The 17,486-nt window shown below is 34.6% G+C and overlaps 1 protein-coding gene across 1 annotated transcript in view; it reads right to left on the bottom strand.

Moving 5' to 3' along the window:
* The window catches only part of tei (irregular chiasm C-roughest protein teiresias), a 508,251-nt gene that overhangs the window by 148,551 nt on the left and 342,214 nt on the right, over positions 1-17,486 (bottom strand). The gene's annotated exons all lie outside the window — the stretch shown is intronic.

The raw sequence follows: 17,486 nt of genomic DNA, 5'->3' as shown, positions 1-17,486 counted from the left end.
AGTAGTGGTTTCCCTGCTAATAATAATAATAATAATAATAATAATAATAATAATAATAATAATAATAATAATAATAATAATAATAATAATAATAATAATAATAATAATAATAATAATAATAGTAAGGGATTAGCTATGAGGTTAGCATACTGGACTCCCACGCGGAGGTCCCGGGTTCGAATCCAGCAGCTGACCCTTAGATTTTCTCTTCCTAGGAGCTTCTTACAGCTCACTGTCCGGTGATGGACAGTGTTGTCTGTAACGAGAGAACACTGTCCGGAGGCCGGCAGTGCACTGGAAAAAGCTCCGGGCGCTAATAACCTCAGCTGCTGATGCGCCAAAAAAAAAAAAAAAAAAAATAATAATACATTTTTTAATATATTTAATAATTTATAATTTAATAATAAAATAGTAATGCAGAAAATCAGGATCCAGCAGTACCAGGACCTTAGTTTCCAACTAAGAGAAATTTACAACCTGGACAAAACGACGATTGCGCCTATAATACTTTCCACGAGTGGCCTCGTGCCCAGAACAACGGTGAGTGCTGTCAATGAGTTGGGCCTATCCACTGATCTGGTTGTAGAGGCGCAGAAGGAAGTCCTCCTAGATACGGTCCGTATCGTCCGAAAGTTCCTGAGTGCTGCCCATTAAGCAGATCAATACAGCCAATCGCCGCGTGCAGCCAGTTATTATTTGGATTTAGTTTTTAACTCCGAGAGATAGATAGTAATTTAGATAAGGGGTTGTGGCAAAGTCCACCCTCTAAGTGATTTCTTTAATAAGGAGTCAGAAATGAAATAATAATAATAATTTTTTTTTTTTTTTTTTTTTTTAAAGAGGGGGTGAAATGCAATTTACGCACATTGTGCCGGACTCCCTCGCGGCCTACCGGCTAAAACACCCCCCCCCCTACTGCCAGGCCTAGCCTGGATTCGCTGTGATGTCAGCATTACATCAGGCTAGGCCTCAGTCCTGCCCCTACTCAGGGGACCCTGCTCAAATGATGTTCCATTTCCCTTTTTTTGGAGACGAGTACTTCTCTTGCAAAACCAGCCACTAGCGACCAATTAGTTCTGCAAGAGAGCATCGCCTCCACCAACGTCTCTGGAGTCAACCGCCCGATTATATGCTCCAAATCTCTTCTTGGGCGACCCCACCTTTCACATACAAAAAAGGTATGGCAGGCGTCGTCTCTCGTTTCAGGACAATATAAACAATCTTCTTCTGCCTCCTTACCCATCCTCTTGAGGTATGCTCTGAAAAGGCCATGCCCACTCAAGAGTTGGGTAAGGTAGAAGTCCACTTCTCCGCTAGACCGGCTTATCCAGACACTAATATCTCTGATAAGCCTGGCGGTCCACCGGCCACGCGGCTCCTCATCCCAAGCAGCCTGCCATTCCAGCACGGTACGGGAACGCTCCTCCCTGGACACGGCTTCTCTATTCATTTCCTTCCTCCTTTCATATAGCCTCTTACGCTCTCCAGCTAAGAGGGCAATAGGGATGACCCCAGCAATTACCATAATTGCAGGCTCGGATACAGTGCAGTATGCCGAGGCTATTCGCAGTGCACCGAGCCTCTGCACCCTGGCTAGCCTTTTTCTATACGCCGCTTTATTTAGAGCGTCCGCCCACACCTCCGCCCCATAAAGGAGTGTGGAGTGGATGACGCTCATCAGTACTCGCCGGGTGCTTGCCCGCGGGCCACCTACGTTGGCCATCAGCCTCCCCAGCAGTGCAACATTTTTCGCAGCCTTGTTCGCAGCCTGTTGGACGTGCAAACCAAAGCTCAACCTCTTGTCTACCGTCAATCCCAGGTATTTCACGGAGTTCCCAGAGATCACCTCCTCCTCACCAACAAACCATGAGATGTCGGTCGGGATCCTTTTCTTCGTTAGAACAACAACCTCCGTTTTGGCCAACGCCAGAGAAAGACCATGTTCGGCCATCCACCTATTTACCACCCGCATCACTCGATTCAGCTTCAGCTGAGCTTTATCCGTGTCACGAGCAGCAATTAGCGCCGCGACATCATCTGCGTAGCCCACTAACACAGTCTCCTCAGGCATATCTTGTCTGAGTAGACTGTCGTAGGCCACGTTCCATAAATCAGGGCCCAATATTGAGCCCTGCGCCGCGCCCGCTGTTACCGCCGAGGATCTTGGCCCGTTAGCAGTCTGATAAATGATTATCCGATTGCACAGATAATCACTCAAGACACGCAGAAGGTATTTCGGGACACGAAAATTGTTTTCTAGAGCGTGCAACACGTCAATCCACCGAAGGGAATTATATATACAAATACATACCTAATATCTAAATCAGCCGAAGCTGTGGCTACAGTAAAACTAAATATTAATAAAAAATAAAGACCGTAATTCTAATATTGCAATTTGAGATTAAAGTTCATAAAAAATTTTTGTAAATTGAATTTCATTCGGAAGAATTTAGTTTTTGTTCATGAACAGCCAATAAGCCGACTGCCCTATTATTCTGCAAAATTGTTACTCTAAGGGGAGGAGCAAACTCACGTTTGGTTGCTTACTACCTGCGCTGGGTAAGCAATGGAAAGTTTTAACTCAGAAAAATTAGCCTTGACACTTTTCCAAAACCCAGTTCATAATTCAGAATATCGGATAGGTATTGTCAGATTGTATTCACAATAAGTTTGGCACGTGGCTTCTTCTTCTTTTATTTTTTGTACACTTTGCGGGAGTAAATGATATGAGTTCTGCGTTGCAAGACATTCGCAGTTCCTTCAATCTCAGGAAGATCACTTTTGTTCCAAGTTGGCTAACCTATATTGGGGCTGCAAGAATGCGAATGGCCTAAAAGACTTTTAGCGATTGGATTAAGGAAATGCACTTTTCTTGTAGAATACCTTTTTTTGAATTTGACTTTTCGTTTGTGTACGGGTTTTTTACTCGTAAATGGGTTGTTACAACACCTTCACAATATTTTGGCACCGTTAAATAACCAGAAATAATATTTCAAAACTGGGAAGGTCTTGTTAATAATATAATAATAAATCCGTTCATTATAAAGTAAAACAAACAATACATAAATAAAACATGTTGTGAACACATTAGTGTGTATCTGTACTCCGCAAGCACAACTTTTATTCAGGAAATGTTCCAGGTTAAGAGAACTAAAAATATAAATGAAATGTACGCCCAAAATTTTGAGAGCACTGTTAAAAAGAATAAAGAAAGAATATTCCACTTCTGAAATCCATACCTATAATGAGAAAAGTAAAGATGGAAGATTTTAATAAATTACTTCGACTAATAATTTATAAAAGACAATACATCACTTTAAGAACTCATCAGAAAGAAGAAGAATTTAAAATAGCGAGGGGACACTAGCGGTTGGATGGTCTAGTTTGACTTGGAACTTTTTCGATAAGTTCCGCCCAAGAAAAGAGTGCTCAAATATAAATGAGATGAGCATATATATTCAGTCTGCGTTCTTGGTTATGTATATTAAAAACATTTATAAGTAGGGATATTTATGTACGTACAAAGAATAAAATAAATAAATAAAACTTCCTTTGAGGAAATAAGTGGGTGAAGGGATCGTGAAGAACTTCCAAGATGGAGCGTAAAGAACCCAAACCTTAGGACAAACAAAAACTTTATGAAACCGCTGTGTTGTGCTCACATAGTCCTATCATTATGCTCAAATATTAATATATTGCAGCCGCTCCTTCCCCATTCCCAAAAAGAACTTCAAGTCTTTGTGTATGTAAAAGGTAAAACAATTACACATTAACACTCACAAATATTTGACTTTCTTAAGTAAATAATGTTTGAAACCTTTTCCACATTAAATAAAAGTTACTTTCAAAAGTAAACAAACTATAACAAACTTTTACTCAACAGGCCATGGTAATCAAAGCAATCAAGACTATTATATTTGCAGCTGTAACAATAAAGTGTTGTCATACTCGTATAAGAGTCGTTTACACTGCACCACACGATTTACTGCATAAAACAAAAGTGGAGAAATGCGATGAAATAATGTACATTGTTTATTAAAATTCCTGTTTATAATATAAATTCAAATAAATTTACTGTTGAATCTAATGCCCCTGCTACTGAATTTGAATTGAATTATTGCTACATTTGAGCAAGGAAATTGATCAAAATGGCTTCTAGAATAAAGTATTTATTACTCAATGGCCAATAAAATTTTGTCTTTTAATGATGTTAGTCTTTATTATTTGGGAAATTTATTTTAAATATAAACAAGCTATGACTGAACCAAGTGCTTTGTCACAAATCTAAGATATTTGAAAAAGAGGAATTAATCGAATTGTTCATTGAATGGCTCATATTTCTCTTACATTGAGTACTCTCAATTCAGTGAAGTATGGTTGATAAGAATTCAACGTTTTAAAGGAAGGTGGAGATGTGGTCTGAATTGATGGTTAAGAACATTTAAAAATTCTGTTAACAATTACCATAAGCTCTAGATGAAGATCACCAATGGTACCCAATGCAAAGGACATCCTCAACAAATTTTATAATAACGACATTCTATTGCCGAACTTCATTCCTCTAGCGATTTAGGGGAATTCCTCTTTTATTTTGTAAAAAATAAAATATATAGTTTATGAACAAAATAACTCGAAACGAAAAATTGCTGTAATCTGAATCTTTTGTACTTCGATTGGGACTCATCAGCAGATCCGCCTATAATTTAGTGATCTAAATTCTTAAACTGAAGTACCATTTTACGCAATGTCCGCTTTTTTAATATTTTATCAAAAATAGCTCGAAACTAAACTTTATATTTATAAACTAGTTAAAGCTACTTAATTGAGATATTTCCTGCTCTAATTATTTTATGAAGGAAATATCAGAGTACATTATCCCACCTTTCTTCCTCTTTACAAATATAACATTATAACAAGTTTTTTATCTTTAAATATCTTTAAAAATGGACCGGAAAAAATTAATAATAAATAATCAGGAAATGAAAGAAATAATACTTTAACCTGGCGTTTATTGATAAAAGAGAAGCAATTGATAATTGATTTTTATATTGGATATGACAGGAAGATATATTTACTTTAGAATTCTTTACTTAACAAACGGAAAATTGATAAATGATTGTAAATTCAATTCTATTGCGATTAGATTTCTTGTAGGAAAAATTTCTGCATAATATGTATATTAAGAATTTTTAGAAATACAAAAAAATTAGATCTTATTGCAGAATACATTAATCTTTTTGAGATTTCTATGAAATATGCTTATAAAACATTATTTTGTTTACCTTGTCACAGAACTGCATTAAACTTTAATAGATAATTGATATTTTAAATTCAATGCATTTTTATTTAAAAAAAAAAGAATATCAATTACATTTTTAATGTTTTATTTTGCTAACTTTCCGTTTTTTGTTTGAACATTTTTCATTATTAATTAACTTTTATTTTCTCATATTGTTGTTTTAACCAGTAATTTAGACCAGCGGATTTCATTATAGATTTTTAAATTGTATTTTAAACATCACTACCTGAATACTGTAGTGGGTTTGTGACTTAAATTACATTGAAGGCAAAATGCTGTACTAAATTATGCCGCTTAGTTGAATCTATTGGAAGCGAAAAGGCTGTGAAATTCCCCACTGCAGAATGTTTACTTCACGGAAACTCCTTGCTATTTATACAGTATCTTAAAGATCTCCTTATTCAAACTAGTCCAAAAGGTATTTCTATATATAACTTTCATGATTTCCTAGTTTGCTATAAAAAGACGACTTAGTATTTGTAGCGACCACGGGATAGAAATACTAAGTATGTAAATTAGGTATACTGCAAAATTTAGTTAGTGTCAACCGAAGGAATTTTCCAATAGATCTGTATATACGAGGGTCGTTTGAAAAGTCCGTGCAAAGTCAGAGAGATAGCACCACTGGCGCGTATCGAGGTTATGTTTAGTTAGTAGCATCTCTTGGAAGAACACACACCAAGTTTCAGCCAGATCGGTCTATTTCTTTGTGTTTGGCATTCGTTTGAATCGAGGAAGTCGAGTGATTTTCAAAAAATGGACGAAAAAGAATTTCGTGTGTTGATTAAACACTACTTTATGAAAGGCAAAACGCCTCAGGAGACTAAAGAGAAGCTTGATAAACATTATGGTGACTCTGCACCTTCGATTAGAACAGTTTATAAGTGGTTTCAAAATTTTCGGAATGGCCATATGGGCACAAGTGACGCTGAACGTTCTGGACGCCCTGTTGAGGTTACTACTCCAGAAATCATTGATAAAATCCATGATATGGTGATGGATGACAGAAGTGTGAAGGTGCGTGAGATTGCTAGTGCTGTGGGCATCTCGAATGAACGGGTACATAATATTTTCCATCAACATTTGGACATGACAAAGCTATCCGCAAGATGGATGCCGCGATTGCTCACGCTTGACCAAAAACGAAATCGTGTGAAGTGTTGCAAGGACGGTTTGCAGCTGTTCCAGAAGAATCCGCAGGACTTTAATTGTGGTTTCGTCACTGTGGATGAAACATGGATACATCACTACACTCCTGAGACCAAAGAACAATCTAAACAATGGGTTACCAAGGGGGAATCTGCGCCAAAAAAGGCGAAGACCGTTCCTTCGGCCGGAAAGATTATGGCGACTGTCTTTTGGGATTCGCAAGGAATAATCCTCATCGACTATCTGGAAAAGGGTAAAACTATTACAGGTGCATATTATTCATCGTTATTGGACCGTTTGAAAACCGAGCTGCAAGAAAAACGCCCACGATTGGCCCACAAAAAAGTCCTTTTCCATCACGACAACGCACCAGCTCACACCTCAGCAGTTGTGGTCGCAAAATTAATGGAAATAGGGTTCCAACTCGTTTCACATCCCCCCTATTCTCCAGACTTGGCTCCCTCGGACTACTATTTGTTCCCCAATATGAAGAAATGGCTGGCGGGAAAAAGATTTTATTCAAACGAGGAGGTGATTGCAGAAACGAATGGCTATTTTTCAGACTTGGACAAATCCTATTATTCGGAAGGGATCAACAAACTAGAGCAGCGTTGGGCGAAGTGTATAAGCCTAAAAGGAGACTATGTTGAAAAATAAAAAAGGTTTACCCCCAAAAATTAAGTAGTTTTTATTTTTGCACGGACTTTTCAAACGACCCTCGTACACCTTGGCACTAGGCCGATTGTTGTTCACTTCTCTAAGTTTTTGTTCTAGCAATAAGTTTTTAATAAATCACCTTTCGATTATTGCATACATATATTTTTTTTTGTGTATCACCTACGTAAAAATTACCTGACTGCTTCACAAAAAATATTTCGTATGAATCACTTTATCAAACCAACTCCTTATTTGCTCATTAAGTTACTTTCATCGGGATAAGAATAAGTTTGAACTGTGAGTCTAAAATTCCCTCTCTCCTATCTCAAGGTGGCCGATTAAACCTAGAAGTCAGGCAGAAAAAGTGTCTATTCTAGAAAAATTTGGGAAGAAGCCTAACGGAGTGTTAGCGCACAAAACCCTGGGATTTCTCTACAGTGGTTACCAGGAATGGAAGAAAGGGTTTTCTTAGATAATTCACTGGAAAACTTCAGTTTCTCTCTTCAAGAAGACTGAATTGACAGTGTAGAGGGGACCGTGAAGATAAACGATGGTTCTGATACCTGTCAATAACAACAAGATGGTGAGGATGTCACGGAAAAGAAATTCTAATATATCACTAAGAATGTAACCAACATTTAAAACAGTAAGGTCCTTGCTACATAACCTATTGAAGGGTTTCCGTCTACAAAACTATCGATGAAATTCACTTTTTTCGGACAGGCTCTATTTTATGGTATTGGTTTGGTTAAGACGTCTATCTTAATGATGTTCTTATCTTTATACTGTTCTTCAAAATATCATGAATATAGGCAATCGAAATCGAATGATATTCCAAAAATATAAAGCACATTATCAACGAAAAGATCACTTCTGTGTTCACCCTCTGTGGTAGATTTAAACATTTTAAGTATATTGTACAAATTGTATGTCCAAGGAAAATCGAAGACAGGGCGTGGCCTCACCAGAAATTTTTCCTTTATAAAAATTAATTTAAATTTCTCTGCACGTATAAAAAACTGAAGCAGGGCAAAATGAAACTAAAAAGTAATAAAATCAACTAATTCATAAATAAGTCAAGAGCTTTGGTTTCTAGATCAAACAACACAACAATTTCATTCACTCGGTGTTGCTTATTAGTTTATGAATAATCAGTCAGAGTTTGTTTTACTAGGGTTGCTGCTTTCTTTCCTTTAGCTCATTGTGAAATCTCTCTCACTCACGTATATTGTAACCTTCCAACTTCAGCAATTTAATTCACTGTTATATTCGTAATGTTCTGTTTTAAGTCTATAAATATTAAAGGGGTAAGAACTGAGAATATCTCAATCTGCATTAATTAACAACTGGATATTCAGTAGAGTAGAGTAGATGGTATACTCAGTATACTTGATGAGTATTCATTTGCTCAGTGTACTTGGTGAGTAAATGAATGCAAGCAATTGAATACGAAGGTGATCTTTGATTATATTAACTCAGCCTACTTAACAATCGTAGACGAGCGGTTGGTGCGTCCCAGAATATATTTGTATGCTTATTGTCTCTTTATTCTTGTCTCTATAAACACTTGAAATTTTAATAATGTACTCATCATTATTATCGTTACTTTGATTAATTATTAGAATAAATTATAGTCGTTTTTAACAAAAGATTTTTATTAAAGTTACTCTGCTTAAAAAAACTAGTTTGAACATAATCTTTTGAAACCCATCTGGGCGCATGGAATAGAGCTGTGGGGTTAAACCAAACGCTCCAATCTCCAAAGGATTCAATCGCTACAATCTAAAATACTTCGAACTATTTTGTGCTGCATTTTATGTCTCCAACCTGACTATACACACTGACCTTAACATTCCTTTTGTCACACAAGTCGCTGAAAACACGATACAGAAAACACCACTTCAACCTGCAATCTCTCATAAATCTTCTAGCTCAAAATCTTTCTTCAAGAACTCTCTCTTCCTGACAACCCGACAAGACGTCTTAAAAGACAGTGGCCTCGTGATCTCCTCTCAAGTGAAGAGAGTGACTAACCACATAATGTTTTGGAGTGTTACCACTGGGTACCTTCTCCACTCGTTACCTTAACATTTATTACTCTATTGTATCGTTGTTTTTTGTATCACTGATTGTAGCACAGTAAACGCAAAAAAAAAAAAAATGTGGCTGTGTGATGGACACGGCCGTGTGTTGTACGTGAATACGTTATACGTAACGGGTTATATTTTTTATATAAAATATTTTTATTTATATATTTAGGATGAAATCAAGGAAACAAATAATTACTGTGTTACAATATAACTTTATTAATTATAGGTCTGTGATACGAAAAGCACGACACAAATGGCATACAAGATACATCGAGATTTCTGGTAAACGTTAAATCAATATAGGTATTACCTAACGTTGTTGGAGCAGTTTCAATATAAGACAAATTGAACTCGCTGAGCATGAAGTCGGGCAATGAGCGGTTTTGTGAGACATCAACATTAAAGTCTCCAACTATCATAATTGGTGTAGTAAGATCAGGCTCGTAATCGGGTATAATTTTAGAGATGCTTTTGGAATATTTTAACAACGATCGTAACATAAAGAGTTTAATTTCTGCTAACGCTGTGCCCGGATGGATAAACACACACCCGAGTACGAATTTGAAGATGCCATTGGCCTTTATGTTTACTAGACAGACATTACCAGCTTTTGCGTCTTTCATTTCCAAATAAATTTCCGAAATGTCAATGTTAACTCTGTTACAATCAGTGAAGCTATTGATGTTGCAATATATGGCGACTCCACCGGCTTTGCGACTTTTACCATTCGATTGTTCTTGAGAAGCCCTTTCCAATCGTATACGATCTCTGTATTTGGTTTTGGCTTTTCGACGCGTATAGGCCGACATTATATATTTTTGATAATATTTTTTTATTCTAACACCTTATTATATTAACTGTCACTATTTTACACAAATGTTTTATATAGATTGTGACGACAGCTGACGATTAAAACTAAACGAACATCGTACCTTCTCCGAGTCAAAAGTTATACTCATTGCAAATCTCAATACGCAGCAAAATTATCTCAAAATGGCGGCGCTTTCCTCTCCACCGCGCGCGATGCGTCACAGTCCTCGCTTATCGTAATGAATTCTTTGATCCTTTAGCTATCCAGTGGTCTAATTTAATTTTGGATGTAGACGATAGATTCGAAACTCTAATGCCAAACTGTATCCCCCGATTTTGTTATCATTAGGTTTTTTGGATTGCCACCATATGATTCAAATTTAAAGACGTATTCACGTCAGAAAACATATACCACTTAGTAACCAGTAACCAACGTTCTAACCTGAGCATTTTATTAAAATATTTGATTTTTAAAACAAATTCACTTCTTGCTCACATTGAATAGTTTGTAATTCCGAACACTACAATGAAGTGGCACCGGAAGGAAGCCTACTCCCAACTCTTCCCAGAATTGTCCTAAAAGGAATTCTCCCAGTATAATTATTCAATTTAAAATTATTGATAAAAGGCATGAATTGGTTAAGGAAAGTTTAGAAGAAATTATATAAACCTGTTTTACAATATGTTTAAATATATTACCTGTTTTCGAGTAAAGTCCCCACAAAATCACTGACTCTACCAAACAATTTATTCTAAAGAAACAAAAAGTGAAAACAGCTGAGAGATTGGAAGAGAAGGAAACTTCTATGGGCAATATTTCAACTTAAATTTACTTCTATTTGGATCAGTGATATTAAATTAATGGAAATTTAAAGAAATCTAATATATAAGTTTATTCTTTAAATAAAAATGCCATGATATAATATTTGGTCAATTAAATCCAAGTAACAGATTTAATACAAGCTTCTATAAAAACAGTAAAGTAAAACTTGGTAGTTCAAGCGCGCTTTACATCTAGGACTAAGTCAAGAAGACGTGGACAGAGGCGGATATCTAACAACGTTAACTCGATTTGTTTGTCTACCAATAAATAAAATCTAAGACTAAGACCAAAATCGAAACCACATTATATTTTAGTTTTGCGGGACGTGCGATTAACCGCTTGGTTACCATCGATCTTTATACATTCATAACAATAAAATAATAATGTCTCTTTGGTCGTTTCTAAAGGAACATTTTAGCAACAATTGAACTTTTTAGCTCTACAAAGTTAGTTTTTGGAGGTCTATAGAATTACGATATTACAGTACCTACAGAAGAAACACCAACTTTGCGTATAACAGTGTAAAAAACAATATTATAATTGTCAATAGCTCAAGCCCTGAAGATTGCCTAGCCCCTAGTACAAAAGCTTGACAAAATAATAAGAAAAGAATGATTGAAATTGGCAATATTGTTTCCTCCTATAAGAATTGATATACTAGAATTGATATAAGGAGCTTTGTGAGGTTAAAAAAGCTGTTCAGTAATAAGTTTTTGATTTTCTGCGAAAAAAAAGAAGAAGTTTTTAAACACTCGAGATCACATAAAGCACAGTTAAATATGGAGGAGAATAGCGATGATCTGCCACACGACAGAGGACCGTCGATACCCTTCAACAAAACCAGATAAGCAGAAACTGAAATCAGTACTAACACTAATAATATTAACAGTACTCCCACAGCCTTCGATAGCGTGAATCCCAATGCAGACAAACCAAGCAAATAAAAAAATCGCTGGCTCGGAAAGCAAGTACTACTCTGGATTTAATCTGGGCTTCTAAATTGGAGTTACTACCATCCGCACAAATGACTATTAGTAAATATCAATCTCAAATCTATAGAATGATACAAAATGTTAGTAGACTAACTCTTTAAGACTTGCTGATAGTAATGATTCAATTTGGGCAAAATCATGTTTATTAAATTCATTAGTCCGCCATGAATATACAACAAAAATAATGGGCGATAAATTCGATAGCAAAATGCCTTCAATACTGTATAAATGTTATACATCATCAATCAAAATCATCCACGCTATGTCATTTAGCGCGTTTATAAATAAAATGTACATCCATCCGTAAATATTTTGATACAATATGTCAACTACATGTGGACATATTTCACCCGGTTTGTACAACGTAAAGACATTATGATAACTTAATTCCGTAAATTCAAATTTCATTGCATACTGCAATATTCAATATTCAATATATGTTTGTGAATGTAAATGTCAGTTATTGTAGTTCCAGCTAGATATCTATCGTGTGTTACGAATATCTGACAAGTAACAAATACAATCTAGGTTTTTAAATTTTCTTTCTTTTGTTCTGCGGTCATTGGCGTAGTTTTGGTTGTTTAATGTTAAAATAAGGAACCTTTTTGAGTCATACAACACTAAATTTTGCGATGAGAAGTATACACAAAGAACATCCTGATAATTAGAATGAATTGTTTTTAATTTTCGTGAGAAGGGATTACAAGTTCATCAATTTCAAATCCCACAACTAAAGTGAACTTTTCTTAAAATTTTACTATTCTTCAGCTATATAGAAATTTCACCCGCTGCACAACCCTTTAATTATGCTTCGTCCCAGACCAAATGGACCTTCAAACCATTATTGTACCATCGCACGGCAACGTTAGCCTTTGGATAATGTTTTCTCACTAAAGGCAAGCAACCTTGTCTATTACTGGACTATAATCTGTACAAAATCGTAAGAAGAGAAGAGGAAATCTATGAGCCAACAGCTGGATTTGAATCCGGAAACTCCTCTTGAAAATCCAGTTCGATATTCACTGAGCTAATCCTTTTCCTTATTATTATCTTCTGGGATTGAAGTTCCTGGATAGTGAAAAAAATCTAAAAATCAGCTGGATTGGTTCCTTCTCTTCTCTTTCTTCAAAACGCATCCTTCCTATATTATTAACATTATTCATATCCTGTTATTATGGCTCCCAGCAACAGAAAATAGACCTGACACTTCTCCACGAATCTTGGTGATTTTTAGATCATAGGTGATTTTAGAGTAAATCATCCGAATATCACAGTTAACAGTAGCAAATTTATCCCATTAGGCCAACAATAACCAATAAAAATAAAAGTCAGGAGAGATAGTTTACAGGAGGGATTCGCCTTATATTATTCTCTATTTAGGGACTATAAAGAGACTATGATAGTTTTGAACCCTTCAGGTGAACAAAAATAATTACAACACACATTCTGTAATTTTATGAACATTTTTTTATCTAGTTCGGTATCCATTAATTTTGTTAAAAGAAAATAAACCCAAAAATATTCCAGTTTTTTAAAACATTTGGGGAGATTGCTTAGAAATAAAATAAAAGCATTACCTTTTTGCCAAAATTCCAAATTTATATTTAAATCCTCGATACTTTTTCAAATTCAAAATGTTCAAATTTCTGCTTAAGAATTGATGCAACAATTGTTGCAGTTGTAAATATACAAATAAAGTAAAAAAAAAAAGAAAAAGTTTATTCTTATTTTTAATAATTAAATGACACCATTTTGAGTTTAGATGTTATTTATTTATTTTTGCGGGGAGGGTTCTCTCATTATTACAGAATAATGTTATACTATCAAAATTAAAATAGAAATTAAATATTTTCGAAACTCGACTAAGAAGATAGAGTTTTCATTTCATATATCAACTTCCAAAAAAATAAAACAAAACTTAGATCCATATCTGCTAATTTGCTAAATGGAAATTTGAAATCTGCTTAGATTAAAAAAATATATAATTTTATGGAAAACATAGTATATTATTTATTATATTTATCCCCCAAAAATGGATCTTAAATCTCAATTCTCAACAGTAAAGTGTCACAATAAAGGAAAGTTTAATCTAGACAGACATAGATATCGCACGGTTAGAAAGAAAATTCAATGAAAAGATTTTGATTAGATTTTCCGAAGAGGCTTTTTACCACAAAGGAGTATTGCTATAGCAACAATATAAGTCAATTACATTTGGTCTCTTCTTATTTTGCTTTGTGTGTGTACAATATATAAAAATGGAAACAATTTATTAAATCATACAATAGCTTTTCTTTTATTATTATTGTTTCGTAGAATTGATTTAATTCAGTATTTTTTATTTATTTTTGAAATCAGAGAAGAAGAAATTTTTATTATTTTTGTCTTCTTGTTTTTACAAACTTTTGCGAAAGAAATCACAAAGTAAAATATTTAAAATATTGTAACATAAAATATATTCTTGATTGCGTTTTATAATTGGACGATGGGAAGATTTAGTTTATCGAATGATTGGCTGTCTCAGCTTCCTTAAAAGCTAGGACATCTATAAATCTTTAGACCATCATATTTATAATTAGTTTTACCAGCAGTATGTTATTTCTAACTCATTTCGCACAAATTACCATGCTCCCAAGACGATGCGCACTACTAACATAATTTTGGAAAACTATGAGCTTGCTCTCTTACTGGCTCCGATCCAGTCTAGAGTCTAAAGCATTTTGGTTTCAGTTGTGTTTGTCTGTTAATTAGAGACTAGATTTATGTAAAGGTTGGATGTGTATGTCTTAATTTTAATTTAATGTGGTGGAGTCCATGTTAGTCTAGTATCGAGTCTGGATCGTGGTTTTCTTGAGCGGTCATAGTAGACGTTCTGCATATTTTATTCCAGAGTAATTCCTGCTCCTGTATTGATGGAATTCCAATAAATTATGTGTTTAAGTCCAAACGTATTTATGTGTAACTTAATCAGTCGAATAGTTCTCTTCATGTTTGATTTTTTCGTAGATTGTTTGTTAGAGTATTTCTTTTGAAAAGAATCAACTAGATGAAATTTTGGACTATTTAATTCCAACGGAAATCTACCCACTTTGGCGAAGTTATAGGCTCTGTTTTTCATTTTCAACAGTGAAGAAATGCCAGCTGAATTGAAGATGAGCCGCGTGAACGTAATTCAAAGACAGCAACAACAAACGAGAACCTTGATTGAATGCACAGTGCATTGGATGTAGGTTATTAAATGTGTTCAAAATAATTGACATCGAGGCGTATCCAGGACAATCAGTCTGAAAATTTAGCAACAAGAATTAAAATTAGAGAAAGCTTTATATCTTTACTTCAAATGTTGGCCAAAGACTAATTTCGATTATTATCAATCCAACTGATGTTTTGAAAGCCAAATTGTAATAGTAATGAGTCGTGATATTACAAAGTGATACAGCTGTAGACAAGTATCATCTTCAACGTAATCGCACTTTAGCGGATAAAATAAGAAGATTATATGGACAAACTAAAACAATACACTCTTTTAAATATTTTTGGGTACGAATTTTTAATAATCGATAGTATAATTTTTAATAATCAGATCTAGATTAAAGAAGAAATTGATAAAGATCACCCATAAACGATCAGATTAAAAGCAGAGCCGAATCAAAAAATCAAATATAGTTCAAGGGATTTCGTCGAAGAAAAACGAGCTATTTATGAGAAATTAAACGATATTTTAACTTTTTTGTGTACTGTAATTCTTATTTTTTTTTTAACCAAAATAACTTTTAAGAAAGACACATTGAAAAAAATGCTGCAATTGGCTAGCTGGACATCATTTCTTAGTTGTCTTGTAAAGGCTTCGAGCATCAACCAACTAAATATTGGTTTCTAGGATTTAGGAAGTGCTTTCCTGATTATCTGCATTAAATAATAACATGGTACTTGTTAAATACTCTGGGTAAAACGTCACTAATTAATACTACATAATACTACATCCAGGTCAATTCATAACATTGTTTGTGTTATACATTTGTGTAACAAGATGTACAATGATTAATTAATGCATAACACCTAACTAGTGACTACTAAACCAAATGGAAAGAGAAAACGTTCAAGTGAGAGATAGAGAATATTGACACTCGCGATATACAACTGGATTCCAGTTCTATCAGCTACTATTGGTAGAAATCCCAATAGGGTAAGTTGCTAACACCTATCTACCGACGATTCATCTGTATTAATCCTTGCATAATTATCATGCCATCAATAGATCTGTTACAACAGTATTGCCAACCAGTTATGAGTTATATATAACTTGTACAAATTGAGCCGGTCCGCATTATGCTAACTGATATTCCCTAACTGTGAATCCATAATTATCATTCCAGTACATAATCGGTTATTTGGTCTCAGTCATTTATGAACAATTATGTACTGAATAAACTTGGTTGTTGTTCATAAACACTATTTTTAATTTCTTCATTATTTTTTAATTTTTTAGTTGACCAAACTTGACTAAATATCTAATTGGATTGATAATTTTATTGTGCTGGATTTTAACAAATTCCGGGTCGAAAGGCTCAGCAATATTTAATATAGAAAGAGGTTTCATCTTGAAAAAGAAGATGAATGACTTTTTTTTTTAAACTTTGATTGTTACTTAAAGCTTTACCTTAATAATATGGCCTCGTTCTTAAAAATAGCAGAGCAAAAAGTTAATTTTGTTTTATAGGTTGCAACCTGTACCATTCCAGTTCGGTGTACCACAGTATATCAGTCTGGCTATACTAAAGCCAAGTTCTTGCATCTAACGACTACCTCTGTAGATCGTACAAGTCACTGGTCACCATAGATTTGTCAAATTCCTTGTTTAGCATATCACATATTGTTTCTATTACAGCGCACCGTCTGAGATGATTGCAGAAGTCCTGTACGCTCCATTATGTAGAGGATGTCTGTTCCAAAATGACTGAGTGTGAAATCCAACAAAATGATACTCAGAGAATTGAGAACCAAAGACACTGTGTCGGCGTGTGAATATCAGAAAGAATTCAAAACTTGTTCGGTAAGCTAGAGCTTCGTGTTACGAAGTAAAGGTAAAACCCAAAACATTAAGCAGATCAACTAACTCTGCAAGTTCAAATTAATTGTGAGAGCTGTGCGAGTGGTTGTTGGGCAACCATGTTTGCTAAGTTCGCTAAAAAAAAAAAAAAAACATGATAAAGTGGCTTCTACTGCGGGAAAGCATAACAATTACATTCAAAAAAATTATGAATTTAAAAATTTAGTAAATAAAAAATTGGGACTGTGAAAAACTACTGGAATTAGGAAAATATGTCCATGTTAACAAATCCAATTAAGATTTTTTGTTTTTTAAGAATTATTTTATGAATATATGCAATTAAAGATGATTAAGTCATCACAGTAATGTGAATATATTTAAATATTCAGCGCGTAATATGCAGCAATAAATTTGTGCATATTTTTAATTTGTTTTCCACTTTCTAGAAACCGTCCCTACTGCACCAACTCTCATTTACGATATTGAAACTTTTGCGTGTTGTTCACATTTTACGAGTACTTTAGGACTATGTAAGACACAGAACACTTGGAGTCAGTTCAAAAACTTCTCCCAAGAGAGGTGGAAAAGCAACTCTTGCACACTCATTCTCAATGTA

Source organism: Rhodnius prolixus, unplaced genomic scaffold (genome assembly GCF_049639745.1).
Source record: "Rhodnius prolixus isolate KJV_2025 unplaced genomic scaffold, Rpr scaffold_4, whole genome shotgun sequence".
NCBI classification, from domain to species: Eukaryota; Metazoa; Arthropoda; class Insecta; order Hemiptera; family Reduviidae; genus Rhodnius; species Rhodnius prolixus.
This window is presented reverse-complemented; position numbering and strand designations above follow the sequence as displayed.